Genomic DNA, 22,891 nt, shown 5'->3' on the forward strand with positions numbered 1-22,891 from the left:
ATAAATCTCACAGCTTTGAGGAGTGCCTTCTCTTTCCTTAAATGTCAATTTAAGAACAATAACCCTGTTTAGGAGCTATTTCTCCCCTGATTCCAAATGAAAAATGCTCTCTTGGGTCCCATGGGCAAAATGTACATTACCTACTTCAGTTAATAGTAAAACGCCAATGTGAAGCACGGCACGGTTATCCTGCAATATTAAGGGCTAAGAAGAAAGTGAAAGAGGATGGTGTGGCTGTCTGAAGGAGAGCGTCTTTAGAAGGGCTTCTTGGAGAGATCTCATTGAAGCGGAGATCTTCAAGCTGAGACCAGCGAGACAAAGAAGCACCTGTCAGTGAAGACCTGGGGGGGGGGGGTTCTGCCAGTGCCCTAAGGTGGGCATGACTCTACGAAGCATGAAAACAGAAGGACAGTCAGTGAAGAGACTCTCTGACAGGAACCCTGGAGAGCTGATAGGGGGCAGATCACACAGGACCTGTAGGCCAGAGCAAGCATTTGGATTTATTCTAAGTGCAATGGGAAGTCACACAAAGGTTTTAAATAGGAGGCGATAAGATCTGATTTGCACATTTAAAAGTTCACTCTGGACACTGTGGGAAGAGATGATTATATGAGAGCAGCTCTGAAGTCAGCTAGCAAACTGGTCTCCAGGCAAAAGACAGGTGGTGGTCTGATCAGGGGACAACAGTAGAGACAGACAGATGTGGAAGGATTCAGGCTATGTCTGGATGTAAGAGTTGTCAGGAAGAATTGGATTTGGGGATGAGGGAAGACAGAAATTAAAGATGATTTCTAGTTTTTTTTTTGGCTTTAGCAGCTGGGTGGTTACTGGTGCTACTTAAGAATATGAGAAAGACTGAGGTAGGAATGGCCATGATAAAGGAAAGTATGAGTTCTGTTTTTAGTTTTTGCTCTAATAACCATAAGTAGCAATTATAAGAAAAAAATAATTTTAATTTTCCTTTCTTAGTTTCTTATAAAAATCAATTTATTTAATTCAAGGAACTCTTTTGTGCAATGGCTTTTCTAAAATAATTTTTAAAATCTAAAAACATACATAAGGAAAAAAATTGAAAACATACAAAAGATTATGTCATGGAAAGGAATTGCCTCATATTCCAGATTCCATTATTATATCTCAGAGTAAAAATAATTAATTAACTGATATCTCTTCCAAAATTTCTTAGTGCATGGTCATTAGACAAAATTAAAACAACCACTAAATGAAAGAATACTATACATATTGTTATATACTGTGTTTCATGAACACGTAAAATATCTTGGTGCTCTGCCTCATTACAGCTGGCTAGTATGCCAGTGTGTGTGTGTGTGTGTGTGTGTGTGTGTGTGTGTGTTTGGGGAGGGTGCAGTGACTTATTCAATCACTTTTCTTTTGTCTCAGTTCTGCTATTATAAACAATGTTACAAATTCTTGAGTAGATCTCCTGGATAAAATCCTACAAGTGGAATTTCCAGGTTATAAATGTGTATTTAAATTTAATAAACACCATCTGATCACCTTCTAAAGAGTTTGCCCAAGGCATACTCCCTCTAAGTATGCATAAGAATGTTCTTGCTCCTAACTCTGGGCATTTGTAAAGTGTTTAAAACTTGGTGAATCTGTTAGGTGGGAAAAAACACCAAACACATCTTAAAGCTATTTTAATTTGCATTTCTTTACATGTGAGCTTCTGATATTCAGTGCCAACGCACATCTTTTTTTGAGAAGTACATGTTTATGGGTTTGTCTAATTGATGAATTGGTGTTACTGCTTCCCCCAGTACTATTATTTTTATACTTTAGAAAATTATACAAGTAATGCATACTCATTTTATGAGTGAAACAATGTAAAATGAATTGAGAAAAGCTAATATTGTATTCCTATCTCTTTGTACTTTCTCCACTTGCCAATTCCAGTTAACAATGCTATCTGCCCAGGTGCATAACAAACATGGATATATATATATTCAAGACTTGTTCTTTTTCAATAAAATGGGATTGTATTATAAACGTTACTTTGCAAGGTACCTGTCTCAATTAGTAGCTAATCACAGACACTAGGATAATCATTTTTAACAGCTATATTATAAATATTATTGCATAAAATGGATAATCAGATTATATCAAACCAATCCTCTATTGATAGATCTGTTCTAATCTTACCTAATAATAGACAAACATGTAAATCAGTGGTTCCCAAACTTATTTGGCTTACCGCCCCCTTTCCAGAAAAAATATTACTCAGCCCCTGGAAATTAACTTTTTAAAAATTTTAATAGCAGTTACTCATCGCCCCCAAATGCACCTGTGGCCATCACCGCCCCCCTGGATCGCTGCAGCGCCCACCGGGGGGCGGTAGCGCCCACTTTGGGAATCACTGATGTAAATTAACCACCCCTCCCCTACGCTCACCAGACAATCAGGAGAGTATGCAAATTAACCCAACAAAGATGGCAGTTAATTTGCAGACATAGGGGTGAAGCAGCAGTGGAGCGAAGACTGAAGGCTCCATCCGGAGCCGCAAAGGCCTGGGTCCTGGGTGCTGGAGGAAAACCGGTGCCGGCAGCCAGGGGAAAGGAAGGCCTATTGCACGAATCTCTTCGTGCAATGGGCCTCTAGTTTTTAAACATCACAATCAATCCACATTAACCATCCATATTCATAGTAACTCTGTTAGCAAGATATATTTATACATTAAGAAAACTTGCCTTTTAGCCATCATGTGCTTTGTAATTTTTTCCCAATATTTATGCATGCAGAGAATTGTCAAATTGTCAGGTGTGACCTTGGGCAGGTCCCTTAAACTCTCTAAGGCAGCAATCTCTTGATCTTTAAAACAAAGTAACACCTGCAAAACCCACCTTGTAGGATGTTAGCATAATCAAATGGGATAATACACATGAAAGTGCTTTGAAAGTATTTTTATCTTTTGCATTAGCAACTGACATTTAACTAACCAAAAGAAATCTGTTTTCAGGTTTTTTTCTTCAATTTTAGAGATGTCTATTCAAAAATAAATTCACCAAATGTTCACTTGGAGTTAGAAATTATAACATAAGTAATAATGAAATAAAGTAAGGCATTCCCAAGATTTTGAAATGTAACAAATTCTTACAGTTAGCTAACTTCCTTAAAGCAATTAATTGCTGTACAACTACCAAATACAAATATGTAGCACTTTAAGAGATCTTTCCTGTCTTGCAAGTCTTCCAGAGAAATTAAGTCAAAAAATATTTCCCGTTGTAAGAGACAGCTGTAGAGACTGATGACATATATGTGATTTACTCAGGTAAAGTACGAAAATTCTGTCATCGCCCCGCAAAGGTGAGAAACCTCGGTCTGTTTTGAACAGATGCAGTATATCCTTTCTGCAGGGTGGCTAAATAATCAATTATGAGTCCTTAAGGAATCATTGCTTAAAAATCCATCTACTTCTGAATATCCATATGCACAGGAAATTAGTTAAGATTATTCACTTAAAATATCCTCTGCTAGAGGAGTACTTTTTTTTTCTTTATCACAACATTCATTTCCAGAATGATTTCCAAATCTTTCTTAGGCCCAAACTTGCTCATTATGCCAACTACTTTACCATAGGCAATAGGTAATGTTTGTAAAAGGACATTATGATTTCTAGAGCTGCTGATCCAATCAACTAAACCAATGGGTTAAACCAACTGACAGTGTAAAGCTTAATTATGAAGGGTAAATATTTGATAACTCAGGAATTTATATTACTTGGTCAGCCTGAAGAAACTATGGTCTAAAATAATTTTTGAAATTAACCTAATTTTAAAATCTAATTAAAATTACCCTCATATAATGTCTTGTTTGTAAGTAAATGGTTTAAATTTCATTCTTGTTAGAGTTACCTGTAAATAAATGAAGGAGTGTAACCAATGTCGAAATTAATAGTCCTTCATAGACTTATTGGTAAGCCACACTTTAAAAATAGCCAATGGTTGCCTCCTTTAAATGAGGGCATGACAGGTCGGAGGTTCTTTAAATAATTCAATTAATCTTCACAACCACCATGTAGGTAGTAGTTTCTTATTCTTTGCCAAAGGAAACTGTGCCTCAGCAAAGTTAAAGGCTTCCTTTGACCTTCAGCGAGGTGGCAGGGACTGCACATAGTTTCGACAATGTGCGCTCCACTCTTCACGTACACTGACAACGATGCATACATATCCACCCGTTTTACATCAATAGTAGCTGACTAAACACTGTTAAGACCATATCTTATTTCTAAGATATTCAGACTCATTTAAAAAACTTTATTAATAAAAATTTCAATGATACAAAGCAAAGCAGAAGTTCAATAAATTATATCTCAATAAAGTAGTTTTTTTTTAAAGAGGGGAGGAAATAAACATAAAACATATTCTGAAGTATCTTCTGTTTTCTAAAGTGGAATGTAAATATTTTCTATGTATTCTTAGTACTGAAATGAAAGCATAATAATCGAAGTAAATAAACTAAAGCTCCTACTCATTCCACTATTTTGCTTATGCAACCATATTCCATGTGACTCTTGTTAACGTAAGCATAATATGTGCACACAGTTTATAGAAAGGAACAAATCAGGAATAATTTTTCACTTTATAAAAACCAATAAAAAAATTTTTTAGCAAAATAAAACCCATAATAAATTTAAAGTTATGTGCCTTGAAGAGAAGTGAGTAATCCTATAGAATTAATGACAACTGGCACTGACAATTGGTACAACCATTCTGCAGGGATGTTTGGCAAAATGTATCAAAAGTATGAATAATATTCATACTCACTAATATAATAATTCCATTTCTGGAAATTTACCCTAAAGAAACAATTACAATTTTATCTTCAAGTGCAAGTACTTATATCCTCAAGTATAAACACATAGAGTACTATTTATACCAGTCGAAAAACTGAAAAGAGTTTGGATATCTAACAAGGGAAAGGATAAAAATTATTGCCTATTTAGAAGATCTAATAGTAGACAGCCATTAAAGATTATGTTGTAAGAAAAGTTTAATAACACAAAGAATTCTTTATAACACATCTCTTTTCCATTGATTTTTTTAGAGAGAGTGGAAGGGAGGAAAGAGACACAGATATGAGAGAGAGACACATATTTGGTGGCCTTACGCACATGTCCCGACTGCGGCCGGGGATCGAGCCTGCAATAGAGGTGTGTGCTTTTGACCAGGAATCAAACCCTTGACCCTTACAGCGGTTCTCAACCTGTGGGTTGCGAACAATGAAAATACATCCTGCATATCAGATATTACATTATGATTCATAACAGTAGCACAATTACAGTTATGAAGTAGCAACGAAAATAATTTTATGGTTGGGGGTCATCACAACATGAGGAACTGTATTAAAGGGTCGCGGCATTAGGAAGGTGAGAACCACTGCTAGGCTGACGCTCTAAACATTGACACTCTAACCGGCTAGGGCATAATACATTTTTTTAAAAAAATTCAGGGATTGCTGGCTTCCAGTAATGGTAAAGGGAATTGGTTGGCAAATACTCCAATAAGTAACAATTATAAAGTCTATAGTGTGTGTGTGTGTATGTGTATGTGTGTATGTGTGTGTACTTTTTTAAACCAAATAAACTGTTATTTAAAAGCACTGGAAAGTGACCAAAAGCAAGCAAAAACTAAGTGCTAACCACTGACAGGGAGCAACTGCAGTGAGTTAGAATTCGAGTTAGTGCCTTTCCCCTCCCCAGATTTCACAAAATTGTAGTCTTACTTTCCACAAGAGTTAAAGGTTGGCAGAACAGCTGAAAATCTAGGGTTGAGGGAAAATTCTGAAAATGAGTGAACCATGTAAGGGGTGGAACCAAATATCTGAGTATAATCCCTGTCCCCAATCCCAGGACACCACTTGATCAGACATCAGTGGACGGCCAGGAAGACAGCTGACAAAAACCAGAGGAACATTTATCTCTGCGAGACAGAACTGCACTAGATGAGATCTGTGAGTTTGCCACTTCGTCTGACTCAGGTACTCCTGAATCCCCGACTGACTCAGGAGACAGCAAGCTAAAGCCTTACTGATTTCCTGTGCCAGAGGACAGAGCCTGGTGATGGCCTGCCACAGACTTTGTCTAGATCCTGACTGGATGCTACATTGCACAGGTGTATGAAAGGTCCCCAGGAGGTCAGGTTAGAAACAACCAGAGCTGCAAACTGAAAGAACTGAACAGAAGTCTCAGCTGTAGTGCACTGCAGAGGAGACAGTGTTTATGGTTAGAGTCCCAGAGAGTTAGGTACTTGCTCACAACAACAACAAAATTCTCGGATGCATGTTACACATAGAGAGTTCCAACATATATTGGTAATGTCTAATTTTTAACCAAAAATTACTAAATATTCAAAGAAACAGGAAAATGGGACTCATGCTCCGGAAGAGGTAGTTAAATGAACTGAAACTGACCCTGAGTGGGTCTAGATGCTGATTTAGCAAAGACTTCAAAGCAACAGGTTAAACACACTCAAAGACGTAAAGAAAAATGTGCCAAAGAAATGGGTAGGAGAAACAGTAAACTTGAAGGTATCAATAAATCTGATCATACCTGAATAGAGAGAAAATAGATTAAATATAACCGAACAGAACTCCTAATAGAGATCAAACAGAAGTGTAACTGAAGTTCCAGAAGAAGAGTAGAAGAAAGTCAGAGGGAAAAGGACAAGAACCATATGATTTCACTCATATGTCGGATATAAAACAGGAAGCAACAAACAAACAAACTCATAGACACAGCAACACGTGATGATTACCAGAGGGGAAGGGAGGTAGGAAGAGGAGGAAGAAGGTAAAGGGGTTCAAATATATACAGACTATGGGTGGTGAGCACCCAGGCAATATACAGATGACGTATTATAGAACTGAATACTTGAAACATATATAATGTTATTTACCAATGTTACCCAAATAAATTTAATTTAAAAACCAAAGTGTGGCCCTAGCCAGTTTGGCTCAGTGGATAGAGTGTTGGCCTGCGGGCTGAAGGGTCTCAGGTTCGATTCTGGTCAAGGGCACATGCCCGGGTTGCGGGCTCAATCCCTAGTCGGGGATGTGCAGGAAGCAGCCCATCAATGATTCTCTCTCATCATTGACATTTCTCTCTCTCTCCCTCTCCCTTCCTCTCTGAAATCAATAAAAAAAAATTTTTAAAAAAGTGTATAATATCATTGTTGTCTCTTTAAAAATGAAAAGTAAGTGATACATAATAGGGTGTTTACACTACATTGAAACTCTATAATCAGAAGAAAAGAAACTATAACATTTATTTAAAATAATAAACATAAAGGTTAATTTGTTCATTAAGATAAGGAAGTTCATTACATACAGAGAACACATCTGTAGTATCTCACGACTACACTTTTAAATGCTTAGGAAACCAAAATTTTTCCAAATATGTGAAAATACTTATTGGAGCAAAAAAGGAGACAAAAAGTTGCCTGATTTTCTAGCTCTCAGTTTAACATATTCAACTGAAAGTTAATGTTGGAAAACTAAACTTATCAGACTTGTGAAGGTGACATGGCTCAGAGAGACCCTAGTAATACAACTTGGTGGTAATTATGTACAATTATTCACCAGCCTATTTTATCTAGCAGGCCCGTAGATAAAATCCTCACGTCTCTACATGGTGGGGAGGATGAGGTGTTGATGAGTAGGTTGTGTGAAAGATGAAGAGAGAAGGACTGTGATGCCTTCAAAATTCAAGACCAGGTGGGAGAGAGGACCAAAAGGCCTCCTTCGCTGAGCTGAGGGCCTGGCCCATGTACTAAAGTATGAGTGCCTACTTTACAGAGAAATGCATTCTCTCTTCCTAATTAGCTGACTCACTGAACAGTTTCAAATTTTGATCGTATTATCACAAACACCAGGAGACAGTACCGAAGTAGAGCAGTCACTAAGATGGCAGGAAGGCAGACACACTGCTCCTAACAAGGTTTAAAAGAATTCAGTTTCTATATTCTAGAAGAGGAGATGAAGGGAGGATTTGCATAATCCTAGCTTTTATATCCAGATAAAGAAGATGGTATGCATATGATTTTTCACTTTTAACCTGTTAGAGGTGATTCTATTTGTTTACATTTATTTTCACCCTTAAGTAGTGAAAATGAGCTTAACAGGTTGTTTGTATATATCAAAGCCTAGGGTTACTGGTGAAATTTAATTCCAACCAGACCCTTGGAGAACTTCTTTAATAACCTGGTAGTGCTTAATAATCAACATAGTACAAAAAGACAAACCCAGCGCTGGCCTACAGTGGCAGTAAAATATTTGGACAGATTTCCCTGTCTTTCTATCATGTATGAGGAAATTTAAAAGCATAAACTTATTTTTTTTGTTCCAATAGTTCTGAAATATTTTTTAAAATTACAGAATTGAATATTCATGCTTGTGCCACACTAGATTAAATCAAATTAATGAAACTTTAAAAATATACATATATTTGGAACTCCTATGTAGACTACAAAGAATTGTAATGTATAAGGCATTAATAAATTAGCTTGTCTGGTGCCCATAGCTTATACATTCATAATTCCTCTTGCTTTCCATCTCCTACCCTTTACAGACTTTTCCTTTAGAATCAACATAATAATAAATGTATTTTGTAGCACTTTTTTAGTTTGAAAAGAGACCTAGACTTTACTGTCTTTAGAAAAACTTTAAAAGCAAATTTATTATTTTTATAGATTGTTCTATAGAGTTTATATATACTTGCTATATAAATTCTATAAAGTCCAGTTTTTGAAACTTCTTTTTTAAATATAAATATGAAATCACCATTCTCTTGGTCATAGGCCCCAGAAATATAGATTAGCCAATTTTGTCATTTGAACCCTTTGAATTTAGTTAAACTTTTGCATTCCAGCACCAAATATGTTGTTCATTTTAAACCATCATTCTTTCAGTACAGACTGACACTCTTGTTCATATTTTTGGCTTACCAAATCAATATTAAAAATTAATGTCTTCAAGCACGTTCTGACTTACTGCATATTAAAACCAATAACTCATCTAAGAAAAGCTCTTGATCTAATTAAAAACCTTTGCAGGCATACTTCCTCCCTTGGCCCACTTTAAAGTGGAAAAACTTCATACACATAAAGAAGAATGTGCCACGAGACTGTTTAGTGTTATAACATTTAAATCTGGTTAAAACTAATTTAGAACTTTCACTGAAACCAATTTAAAAAATATTCTCAAGAGTAATCTAAAAAGGATCAAAGTCCACATAATATAATGAGACAATATGCCCATTATGAACTGCTAAATGATAAGACACTTGCCTGGGCTTGATAAGGTAAGTGACACTTAGATACGTATTGTTTATGGCAGTAACCTTTGAAGCCGAATGCAAGATTCTTAATTAGAGTGCAGGAGGAAACTATCAAAGCTGCTATTTCTAATTTTTTTTAAATCTAAAAGTAAGAAAAAAACTCTTTACTAAATTAAATATTCAGATAGACCCAGCTCCCCTCCCTTGGTGCTTATGTGAAAGGTTTTAAATAAAAGATACCCAGAGGTTCTTGTAGAGATTACAACACAATGAGGAGAGGTTGGCAGCGGGACTCCCACTGTTCTACGGCTTTCAGAGACTTTTGATGCATAGTCACCCCTCGATATCTGTGGGGGATTGGTTCCAGGACCCCCTCTCGAACACCAAAATCCAGGGATGTTCAAGTCCCTTATATAAAATGAGGTAATGTTTGCATATAACATATGCATATTCATCAGTGTACTTTTAATCATCTCTAAATTACCTATAATTCCTAATATAATGCAAATGCTACATACATACTTTTTATACTATATTGTTTAGGAAATAATGCCAAGAAAAAAAGTTTATACATGTTAAGTACATTAGCAACCATCGTAGACCTACATGTTAGCAGCAACGAAACATTTTATTTTTGCTCAGCAGTTGGTCGAATCTGTGAATTCGGAACCTGCAGAAATGAGGGCCGAATACATTAGGGTTTATGAGCTATAGAATTTCATGGATACAATTAATTTTAAAACCCAAGACCTTTAAATAGAATAATTACAATGCGTTGTAAAGAGGTGTAGAGTGATCTTGAAAATATTTTGCGCCAAAAGAGATTTTCTGATTGTCTCGAGGCAAAGTATTCAATCAAGAGCTGACACTGCACAAAAAGAATGTGTCCCTATGTACTGATGTTTTCTGGGACAAGTGGTTGTCAGGAGTATGCTACCTAACAGATAATTTTTTTAAAAGAAGAAAAATAAAAGAAATAGGAAGAATACAACATACTTAGTCTGCCACTTGAAGATAAAGGTGAAAATTTAAGATGAATTTTAAAAATCTGAATTTTAAAGAAACATTAAGAAAAAAATCATTTTGAAATTTGATGTGTATGAAAATATCTGTGAAAGTGGTTCACCTTTAATACTCGTACTTGTCTCAAACTTGAGAATGGAATTTTGTATCCTGCTTTAAAATCTTTCAAAGGAACAAATGATGATATCAGGAAAAATTTAAATTTTCTAGCGGAATTACAAAAATATCCTTTGCATAAGTGAAAAGTGGGATTTAAAACAAACATCATGTTTTAGGAAGGTCAGTCAATACCACACTTCTCTCATCAATATAACTTCCCATCTTTTCCACCTGGACAGAGTTAAAATCAAGTTTTGGATATTTTTCCATTGACTTTTAGACAGAGTGGAAGAGAGGGAAAGACAGAGAGAAATATCGATGTGAGAGAAATACATCGATTGGTTGCCTCCTGCATGTGCCTGCAACTGAGGTACCTGCCCTTGACCAGAATTGAACCTGGGACCCTCCAGCCCTCTATCCACTGAGCCAAACCAGCTAGGGCCAAACCAAGTTCTGAAATAACACAGAACAAGAACTTTGAATCACTCACTGTATCACAGTCATTAAACTAAAATTTAAAACAATAATGAATCACACTGCTGTGACTAAAAATATCACTCTTCTTTTCTAAATAAAGTATTTTATTTCCTCACTTATAGTTATCCTTTTATAATTTTACTAGAGGCCCAATGCACAAATTCGTGCAAGAGTAGGTCTTCCTTCCCCTGGCTGCCGGCACCGGCTTCCCTCCGACTGCCCACAGGCACCCAGGGCCCAGGCTTGCTTCCCTCCAGCCACCCGCAGGCACCCGGGACCAGGGCTTCCCTTGCAGCCCTGGCTTCGTCCGGAAGGATGTCCGGTCTAATTAGCATATTATGCTTTTATTATTATAGATTTCAATTTTATTTTTGAATGTTTTAAAATGAATATGACATTAGAACAGTAATACATGCATATGTAATTTGTGAATAAGAATATATATTTTGGAGTAAATGTTTAAATATATTTTACTGATAAGAGAGCAAAAAAGTTTAAAAACTAAAGGCTTATTTTTATGTTCCTGATATAATTGTGGGTGCAAATTCCATCATGCAATTAGCTGTAGAAATTGCATGTAAATAAATGGCTAGGAGTGCTGTATTTATACAGTGTTAAATTAGTTTTTTCCTGTTACATTCAAGAACCACAAATTTTAAATACCTCGTCGTTAATGAAATTGCCACAATTTTAGTCCTTATTTTAGGGTATTCCACTCATTTAAAAATAACCCTTCTTCAGCTGGGCAGTTTCATTGTGCTTGTCCCTTTGTTGTCCCAGATGATGCCAATTACAATTACTATGAGGACTCTATGGTACTTCCCCTGTTTGAGGAAGACTATACAAACTGAACACATGGGAGGCTTGCTAGAATTACAGATGTGTATACATATTACACACACACACACACACACACACACACACACACACACACACTTTACTTGAAAGTCCATTCTTCCTTGTTAAGGTCTAACTTAAACATAGATTGTATAGATGCCTACCATGATTTCAGGATCTTGAAATCCCACAGTGATCTACTCTTCTAGATATAAAAGACCCCGATTTCTCAAATTTCTAGGTTTTTGTCATGAACACTATTCCTGTAAAATTGATACTCTTAATCCCACTTAAAAAAAATGAAAAAAACCTCAGGGTTTAAAAAATGAGGCTGTGTGATCACATTATTTTTAATAGTTATATGTATATTCAGTAAAACACAGGATCTTAAACACAGATGTATTTTGAGAACTATATATATTTGTCACAGTGGATGCAGGACTGACATTCCTGTTCTTTTGGCTGCCATTTTCTTAAACATTTGCAATCAGCAAAGTTAGAGGAATTGGCACTGCCAGAAATTAAAACAAAATGGCAAATTTGTAATTCGTAATCCATTTGTTTTCCAGTCTATTTGCAGAGTGCCAAGTAGGTATAAAAGGGCACTATGCCGAGAGCTCTCTGGGGCAGGGAGAGTGGGACAGACACTGCATAGCTCTTGGAGGAGAGGGCATCAACCAAGGGCACCAGCGCAGAAAAGCAGAGATGAGAAAACATAAGAATGTGCAATGGTTTTGTCCAGGACATATAGAAGATCTCATAAAACCATGTGGTTTAAGGGCTAAGCAGGAAGATTCACTGACTTCTGAAATAAATGTAAAACACATTTAAAAAGAAAGAGCATGGCTCAGTGGTTGAGCATCGACCTATGAACCGGTTGGTTGTGGTTCAATTCCAGGTTGCGGGTTTGATCCCCCAGTGTGGGGTGTGCAGGAGACAGCCGATCAATGATTCTCTCTCATCATTGATGTTTCTATCTCTCTCCCTCTCCCTTCCTTTCTGAAATCAACGAAAATACATTAAACACACACACACACACACACACACACACACACACACACGCCGAAATCCAAGCTATTTGCATAATGTGCTCACATATCACTATAGCAATGAATGATATCCATCTTAAAATGATGTCTGTAACTTTTATTGCACTTCAAGGGGGATAGAACAGATTTATGCTTAAGTTTTGGAAAACTGCTCACTGATAAAGCCATTATAGTAATTGCACTGGGTCTGTTTATTAATTTGTCACAATTAAGTCAATAACAGCTTTACTAATGTCCTATTACTTGATTAGTTTTGAAAGTGATTATCTTGAGAACTCTACTTAATTGGAAGCCTCTCGATTTACAAGGTACATTAAACTCTCAGTAGCATCCTAAGATTATTCAACATATGCAGGTCAATTACCAGTAATCACTGTTTTGTATAAATGTTCCATAAAAACTATAGCATGACATGACAAAGGGGGAAAGCGAGATCTAATTAATGATGCTAAACTCCAACTGCCATGTCTAGGATAAGAGGGCAACCTGGGCATTCATACTGTCTTCCTGAAACTGGGTCTGTTACTAAGAGTCAAGTAAAGAGAAGCTAGCAACTGTCCCCTTTTCGGAGGAAGGTAATTTGTCATGATGGCTAAATCACCAAACTGCACTGCCTGTACTCATGCCCAGCTGCACATTAATTTCCAGATTAATAATTACAATTAATTCTGACGATTGCTCCATCAGTTCTCTTTTTCCAGTTAATACAAGAGACGGCAATCAATCCTTGTTCATCCCATTTTTCACAGCAGATCAACAACAGTGGTGACTGCAGAAGCAGGTATCATGGAGTGGTTAATGCCTCCATTGAGATTGTGAGGCCTTTAAAAATTATTGGCCGTATATAAATATTTTATGTTGACCTTCCAATTCCCACTCAAAGATTCAATGCAGTTGGTTTAATATTTACAATGAGTAACAATGATAAGGGCTGAGAAAGTGACTTGATACCAAGCTGATTTTCAAACACCTCAACACCTATTCAAACAATGTCATAAATCTTTAAACTAACTTTAATAATTAGACTAGAGGCCCAGTGCATGACATTCGTGCACTGGTGGGGGGAGGGGGGGGGAGAGTGTCCCTCAGCTAGGCCTGTGCCCTCTCGCAGTCTGGGACTCCTCGGGGGATGTCTGCCAAGGGGTCCTTCGCGCTGCTACGGAGGCAGGACAGGCTCCTGCCACCACTGCTGCGCTCGCCAGCCTTGAGCCCACCTTCTGTCTGAGCAGCACTCCCTCTGTGGGAGCGCACTGACCACCAGGGGGCAGCTCCTGCATTGAGCATCTGCCCCCTGGTAGTCAGTGTGCATCATAGCGACTGGTCGTTCTGCTGTTCGGTCAATTTGCATATTAGCCATTTATTATATAGGATATTTTAAAGGTTTGCCCCACGCTAACACCACGAGCCTGGTCTTGAGAATAATCACAGGGAAATTGATTGCTGTTTCATTAAAAACTTAGGGTAGCAAGCTCCTTGAACGGGTTGCTCCACTGCTGACCTGTAAAGACATTGTATGCATTATATGCTGTGACTTGTACCTGATCTACATTCTGTACACAGGACACATTTCAAATCACCAAGGCTGATTTACCACCTATTGTGTGAATAATGTGAGCAAAGCTGAATCCGTAAAACACCGGTTTTGTGCATTTGAAAACCTTGAGATGAAAGCACTTTGCATTTGCTGCATCCAAATGACTATAATTGTCCTTAGCAAAATTTTCCTGGTGAGTCGACGGCTTATACCATGGTTAACTGCTTGATGTGGGGAAAGTAGAGGCCGTAGCTATAAATCCAGTCCCATGGGGTTTTGCACCAAGGCTAAGTACCAAAAATTGAAGAGTGAGACAGGCCCCTTAACAGACTTCCACAAGTCCCTTTCTAAGGGATGCAAGAAATCCTCTTCAGGTAGATTGTCTCTAAATTGGCTACATATTACCTTTGATAAATTCCTGCACTAGGGTTATTCATATGCTGCAATTTAGCCTTAAAATGCAGGATGTTATGGAAGTATAGAACAAAAACTCCCCCCCCCCAATATCTAATATACGGTTGAGTAAAATATTTACTCCATTCACACTTCAATTTTTTTCCAGTGCCCCACCAGCAGCACAGCGGAAGTGGTCTGTGGCAGACAGGAATTCCTGGAGAAAGAGGGAAGGGTGGTATGGAGAAATACCCCAGGGCTTAAAAAGAGACTGAAAGCCCCATTTACCTGGCATTACCTTCCATTATGACTGGATGAGTGGGAAGAAAGGGGACAGTCCAGGCACCCTTAGGCACTTCAAGTTCCCTCTGCCTCCCAATGCATGACTGAGAAACAGCAAAGCATCCTTTGACCAGAATTGTTTGTCCCTTAAGTCTCAATTGAGGAGGCTGTACACAAGTCCCATTTAAACTAAGTGCTACGATCCTTCTTGTCCACTTGCAATAAATAAATGCCTTTGATTTGGTCAAGTGACTGCGTGCCGGGCATAGACGGAGCGGTCTGCAGCTCGGTGGGAGGATTAAAAGATCCAGAAGAAGCCGAGGTCCCATCCTCTGGTGGGAGGATAATGCTGCCTCTTGTCTTTGCTTGGGAATGCCTTCAGGGACAGGGCGAGGTCACCAGGTGCTCAAAATAAAATCACTTTGGCTGAAGCCACTGGAATGGCTTTAGGAAAATGGCTCTCCTTTTTAACAGTTACCCCGAAGTCCTTAATTAAAAATGCCACTTTCTCCTCCCACTATATTAAAACGGCACGAAGTTTGCTTTCTAGTCCTAATGGATAAAATGATAATAATAATTATTATTAATGATGATGATGATGCAAGGGGGAAAAAGGACATTGTAAACTCTTTTTGGGTAATCAGTGGCTGGAATTAGCTACATTCCATAAGCAGCAACATACTGCTTAGATTGAAGTGAAAATGTTGGGCAACGAGTAAATTAGTGATAGAAACAACAACCCGTCCTCGCCAGTTTGGCTCGGCGGATAGAGCATTGGCCTGCGGACTGAAGAGTCCCGGGTTTGATTCTGGTCAGGGCATATGCCCAGGTTGCAGGCTCAATCCCCAGTGGGGGGCGTGCAGGAAGCAGCCGATCAATGATTCTCTCACCATTGATGTTTCTATCTCTCTCCCCTTCTCCTTTCCTCTCTGAAATCAATAAAAATATATTAAAAAACAAACAAACAAAAAACCCCTCTCCCTTTCCGTGGATGTTTGGAGCTGGCTGCCTCCCTAAGCAGCTGGTTTAAGAATGTGAACAGCTCCAATGGCTGGCTCAGTCATTTCTTGTATTATGATAGTTCTCGAAGTGTAGTCCTGGGACCAGCAGCAGCAGCCTCTCCATCAACTGGGATCTGGTTTGAAATGCAAATTATGGAGCCAGGTCCAAAACCCTATGAATCCGAAACTCTGAGGGTGTGCAATATGCGTTTTCACAAGCTCTCCAGACAATTCTCATATACTCTAAAGTTTGAAAACCACTGTTCTATGAAAGCTGGGCATTATCAAACCAATTTTCTAATATTCTATATTTCAGTAAGTTCACAATCAGTGGGCAGGGGAAAGTTTCCAAAGTTAACGGAGAGGAGAAATGAAACTATCCTCAGGATATAAATACTAGACATAGAGCAGTGATCCTCAACCCCAGCTGAATATTGGAATGCCCCGAGGAGGCTTATAAAAATGCCAGGAACTACCTCAAAACCAGTTGAAACAGATTGGGGGGAGGGAGGCAGCAATGATATACATGCTTTTTAATGCCCTAGTTATTCTAAAGCACTGGGGAGGCGGAGCATCACTGACAGAAAGTGAGAAGCCACAGCAGTCAGACCCTTGATAGAAGTAGGACAGCCTAGGAACAAGAAAATAGAATGTGAAGGTTTACAGCAGTGGTTCCCAGCATGGGGCACACGCCCCACAGGGGGGCAATTTGATTTTTAAGAGGAGGCAATTCGAGAATGAGTTATCAATAGTGAATTTTTTGCTTTTCTTATGGTTCTAGGGGCCTCATATACAGTATATAAATATATGTTGTGACATATTTATGCATTTCAGTTCTCTATTATATGTTTTGAAACTTTATTTGCTATTTTTTCATATCACTTCATATTATTATTAATTTTTTAAACAATTTCTTAGTGATTTCTTCCTCAGCACCTAAACTGTCCTTTCGTTCTTTTATTTTTCTCTTTCATGGATACCGTGTTCTTTGGAAGCTTGTGTAGACCAAGTTAATGGCCTTTTAGGCTTCCTCCACGTGAATAGTTCATTTTTTGAATAATAAGAATTATACATCGCGGGGGGGCAAGGGGCATCAGGATTTTAGAGATGCTTAGGTGGGGCATGGCCAAAAAAAGGTTAGGAGCCACTAGTTTTCAGTAAGGATGCATACACCTTTCCAGAGACTGTTTGTACCATATTAATTACTAGCTAGCATGCAGGACTTGGAAAAAAAATTACATTTTATTGCCTTACACTCTTCTTAAATCTTATGGATTAAACAGTTCTTATTTTGAGAGAAGCTAATTCAACAATAAATACAATTCTGGAGAGGAAATTGTTTTGACTCTATAGATTAATCCCAAAATAACTTAAAACATAAGGAATGTTTGAGCATGGAGTCACAACTATCCCACATGGACCACATGGAGACATTCTCTCCATCTTTCCAGCTATTTCTACCAATATTCTCTTCCGTCCTGGCCTGAGAAAATGGGACTTGAGCTTGAGAATGGATTAGAAGCACTGAGTGGCTTAAAAACTGAAGACTATCATAAAAAGGCATCAGAACGAAGTTAAGTTTTAGCTATGTTATTTTATCGTATACCATATTTCATAATAACATTTCAGAACAAGACCATGAATTAATAATTCCAATTTACATTTACTTCATGGCATTTGCAATGATTAATCTTCTAGATATTAATTCATTAGATTTCCACTAAAATCTTATGAGATCATCAGGACAGATACTATTATTATTGTTATTTTAGTTTTACTTATGAGAAGACAAACTCAGTTATGTGAATTATCCAAGGCTAAGAGCTAAATTGACAATATTAATAAATGGCAGCTTTAATAAGGGTAATAATATTCTAATGTCTAATATTAATAACTGTGCATATCAGTATTAAAACCTTAAAGTGTGGTTATTACTGTTTCCAGAAGAGTTTAAGTGGCCAAATGAATTAAAGTAGATAAAAGAGGGTAAACCAATATAATAAAATATCCAATCAGAAAAAATAAAACCATAAAACCGGTTAGCTTAAAATACTTGGTAAGTCTGTAACTTCTTTTAAACTTTTCTAGAGTTTGTAGAACTTTAAATTTAACAGACCCATAGCACATGTAATCTATACTAATAAAAGGGTAATATGCTAATTAGACCGGATTGACCAGATGTCCTCCAGATGTCCTTCTGGACAAAGCCCAAGTGGCTGCGAGGGCCGAGCAGGGCCGGCGGTTGGCAGTGGCAGCAGCAGCAGGGTGATGGGGCGGCGCCTTCCCCTGATTGGCCCGGTTGCTTCCCACAGAGGGAGGCCAGACTGCAGCTTAGGCCCACTCATGGGGAGCGGGCCTAAGCTGTCAGTAGGACATCCCCTGAAGGCTCCCGGACTGTGAGAAGGGCCAGGCCAGGCCGAGGGACCCCCTCCCCTCAGTGCACGATTTTCGTGCACTGGGCCTCTAGTAAAGATAAAACTGTAAGCTGTGGCTCTGATTTTCTGCTCAGTGTATATCACTGCTACAGAACACTTTTTAGGGTAACTAATGGCTATTTTACCTCTTAGAATATTAGCAAGTCATTAAAAAACTTTGATCTGCTCATATTCAGGAAATTTGCTTCTTGGTATTTCTTATGATGTAAGAATCTGAAATCAGCTACTTTAAAAAATGGTTGACAAATTTAATGATTGGAAATTTATATTTCAACTGTCAAGTAAAAACACAAGAAGATATGTTAAAAATCTTTTAAAAATATTTAACCTAATCAGATTGTCTTTCAGAGTTTGTGTTTATTTAATATTTAAGCATTTTACAACACTAAAGTACTAAGAAACCCAATAAAGGGGCTATTGCCTTTTGTCACAATATATATAGTACATGCTTCACAAGGGATAATCTTTCACTATTAGAAAACATTAAGTTATGTACTATTCTTAATTAAGGCCCCATTTCAGTTAAAGTAAAGCAATTTGCAACTTAATTATCATAATACAAACTGCAATGTAATTAATGACAGAGTATGTATTTGCATTGGATAATGAGAGTAGTCAGCGAATAAAACTTCACACAGCAGGAAATAAACACAGGTGACAGAGTTGTACCGCATTCATCACCTTGCTGACTAATGAGAGCCAGAATGCAGATCAGTCATTCCCCAGAACATTCCTTGATACGTGCAGTAAACGCACATGCTGCAGACAGTTCTGCTAACCTAATATAACCACCAGGAAAGTGTCAGTTCAGAACAACCCACAAAGACAAACAAGTGATAAAACGGTACATAGCTAAAAAGAACTCATTTATCAAGAAAGACAGAATAATTATTAGGAATGCCCAGAAGGTATGCCCTGTGACAGAAATGAATAATGGGAACAGTACCTATATTATTTGAAATTAAGCACACATTTTAGGAAACTTAAAATATAATAAGTTTACTCTACCTGGGCTTGAATTTCATGTATATTTTCATATGTATGAAAATGGTGGAATACTTCATTTTACAAACCACAGAGGTGCTTTTTCTTCTTTAGGTTGGAAGAAAAAAATGAACATGGCCTCTTGCTAATCGTAACAAGATCAGACATCAAATTTTGACGTTTACACATTAGAGAAATTGAGTTCTACCCAAATCTAATCGGTTAAAAGGCAATGGTTTTCGTTTAGCAGGGTGTTATGTAAGTTATGCATTGTCATTCTACTGTTATGCTGGTGAAGCAAGCACGTTCGCCCAATCAGGTGCTGCATAAACCACCATGGTGTTTGTTCTGTTTGTTCCATCAAATTACCACCTGCTATTAAATCACAATTCCGACTAATTTACAACTTAATACAGCAGCTCTTGAATGTGTTACAGATGTAGCAGAAGAGATCATTATAAAATACTTCTTTTTTTTTCTGAACAGATTTTGGGACAGAGTTCCTAATGTAGAATATGAGTAAATTATTTAGGTTCTCTGCTATTCTCAGTTTGCACAAGTACTGAAATCCAATTTGGCTTATTGGTGTTTTGGCTCCAAATGCATAAACCTCCCCAATTCAAAATACTGCTTGCTTTAAATTCAATTCAGTGAGATTGTATTATCTCTCCTTGGCACAGACTATTTGTCAATTACATGAGTGAATGTATAATATAGCATATAAAATATATATATTGTGCTTTAAGAATCATGCTGTAAATACCTGGAGGGAGAGACCATATCTGTTTTCTTTTTTAATAAAATGAGGAGAAGAGGGCAACCTTCCCAGGACCTGGCATAAAACCTTCATCAGAGCAGGGTCTCAAATACATGCTTATTTAGTCATTTTTTACAAAGAAAAGGTAAAGAAACTAATTATCTTTAGGCAATAACCTGAATGCTAGAGAGGTGTGAATAGATAATACCAACAGGTTCACATTTTTGTGAACAGACAGTTGTTGGCAAAGAGCAGCATCCATAACTATTTTCAGAATTGAGAGGGAAGAGCCGAATTATATTATAGATGGCATATTCTGTGCCTCTCCCATCATAATTATTGCCAAGAGTTTCAAAGCCAGTCAACAGTGAACACACAGCTATTCTAAACAGCATCCTCAAGCACTTTTTTTCCTCTTGGGCATACACTCCCTTATTCTGGGAGAGTAATTAAGAAAATGTGCTTGTGCCAGACATATTTTTTCTCCTCTTCTTTGAACCTTCTCCTAGTGACAGCCTTCAAAAACTTAGCAAAGGGGTTCCATGGCAGCTGTCCCTTATCCCCTGGCCCAAACTGTAAACATACACAGATTCGGATAAAACAGCATATATGTCTAGGTTGACATCAACAGTGTATCCCGAAATGTAATTATTGCAGATAAATATGAAATGTTTTCTTCCAAATCAGCGTCACAGCTGGAAGGCAAGGGGACTCGATGGGTGGATTTGGTTGGGCAAAGGGATTGGAGGAATTTAATGAAATGATATTACTAATAATTTTGCCAAGGCTTATTGTGTAAATCTGGGCAAGCCACTGCTATTTAGTAAATGGAATTGAGAGTGGATAAAATCTATAATAAAAAATTCATACGGGATGCCAGGAAGAAATTAAAAGTTTGCCTATCAGCTGTCAAACAGTCACCTGATTTCCTCTAGTTTAACTTGAAAACATTAGACAACACATAAATGAAATGGCACATTATTTTTCACCACATCCAAATTTTCTATAATCTTTGAAATTGAATAATAACATTCATATAAAACACTGTAAATGCAAAATAAGGTGTTAAGAAAAACGTGAATGCCCCATTTAATGAATTTTCAAGAAGCACAGATAGGAAAGATCGTAGACGATTCAGTATTTAATAGTTTCTAGAAGCATTCCTTTATGCACCAAAAAATATCTCCACTGCACACTAAGGACAGATTTCCTAAGGAAAAATCCTCTAGCTGTTAGAAATAAACACTAAGTAAAGTTAAGTATGCTTTAAAATAATCCAATTTCTTATGCTTATTTCAAGAGAGGCTAGAACTAATTAAATGATATCAGCACCTTACAATAATTGACTTTTTGCAAAGATGTAGGCCCACATGTCTCTCTATTAGCTTTAGTAGCCTTTTATCTAATTTCATTACCTTCCAGGAAGCAACAAGAACTAGTTCTGTGAAATCCTAGGGTAGAGGGTTGGAGTGATCAATCACTCCAGTCTTTTAAACCTGGGGTCCTTGGGTCGTAAGTGGGCTGGTAAGGCACGGTTTTGCTTTTGGAAACTGTAAAAGTATGTGTACTCAGGAATATGCAGTTTATGAGGAGAGGGCCATGTTTCAGCAGAATTTCAAAGTGGCCTGTGAACCTGAAAATTTTCACAAAAGAACAAATAAAGTAGCCTAACTTCCAGTTTACAAATAAGCCTGTAGAGTGGAAATGATTGCTCTGAAGACAAACCTACAGCACCTATAAAATACCTAGAACCAGGTCTCTTGATAACCAATTAGCTCAGTGTACTGTTCTGCACCTATCATTTTTCTCAGAACTTCCAGGTAGGGGAAAATGTGTTAAATGTGCACAGTGTGTTTGTAACCAGATCTTACTTCAGGGAATACAGTAGTTTCTAGGTCAGAATAGTGTCTATAAATCCAAAGGCTGAAGATGTGGAAGGCAATATAGGTGGTCTACATGAGTTAAAAAAAAACTCCAATAAATGCCATGCTGCCTCTAAGCCATGCTCATTGCCATGGCCTTGAGACCTGTGGCAGCATATGCTTTGGTCTTCAAGATCAAAGAGAAAGAAAGAAAGCCTTAGGCCCCTTAAAGGGGGACACAGATCCTGAGATATCACATATACTAGAGAACTACCTCAGTTACTAACACATGCCAGCTATGTGGTCTCTTCCCACCTCACTGCCTCAGCATCACTGCCCCTGGACCCCCCCTTCTCTGATGATTATAGACATAATCATTTCAAGGCATACATATATAACACACAAATGAAAATACTGCATGACATTTAACTGATGATTTTTCATAATTAATTTTAGGAAAGAATGTCATAAAGTAAATAATGAAGAAGAAATCTCTATTAATCCTGCCAAACCACCCTGTACAGTTTCTTGGCATTTATAAAGCAAGAAAGCTGTTTAATTAATGCCTATATATCATGTGTGCATAAACATCAAAGTACATATTCTAGTCCTATCATTTATATATAGCATGGTGTCAGGCAAATGACTTAATCTGTCTGTGACTCGAGTTCCTTGTTATTAAAATGGAGATAACATCAGTACTGACATTATTGGATTGTTGTGAGCATTAAATGTGGTAGTATGTACGAAATGTCTATAACAAAGCTTTGTATTTTATGATTTTATAAACAGTTCTCATCATCATTATCATTACCTTTCTTATCATTACTAAGAGGCACATATGCAATTAATTACTTATGGGGAAG

At 37.5% G+C, this 22,891-nt stretch overlaps 1 protein-coding gene across 1 annotated transcript in view; it reads right to left on the minus strand.

Annotated features, from left to right (window-relative positions):
- The window catches only part of MAN1A1 (mannosidase alpha class 1A member 1), a 154,283-nt gene that overhangs the window by 34,333 nt on the left and 97,059 nt on the right, over nucleotides 1-22,891 (minus strand).

Source organism: Myotis lucifugus, unplaced genomic scaffold (assembly GCF_000147115.1).
Source record: "Myotis lucifugus unplaced genomic scaffold, Myoluc2.0 scaffold_57, whole genome shotgun sequence".
Lineage (NCBI taxonomy): Eukaryota > Metazoa > Chordata > Mammalia > Chiroptera > Vespertilionidae > Myotis > Myotis lucifugus.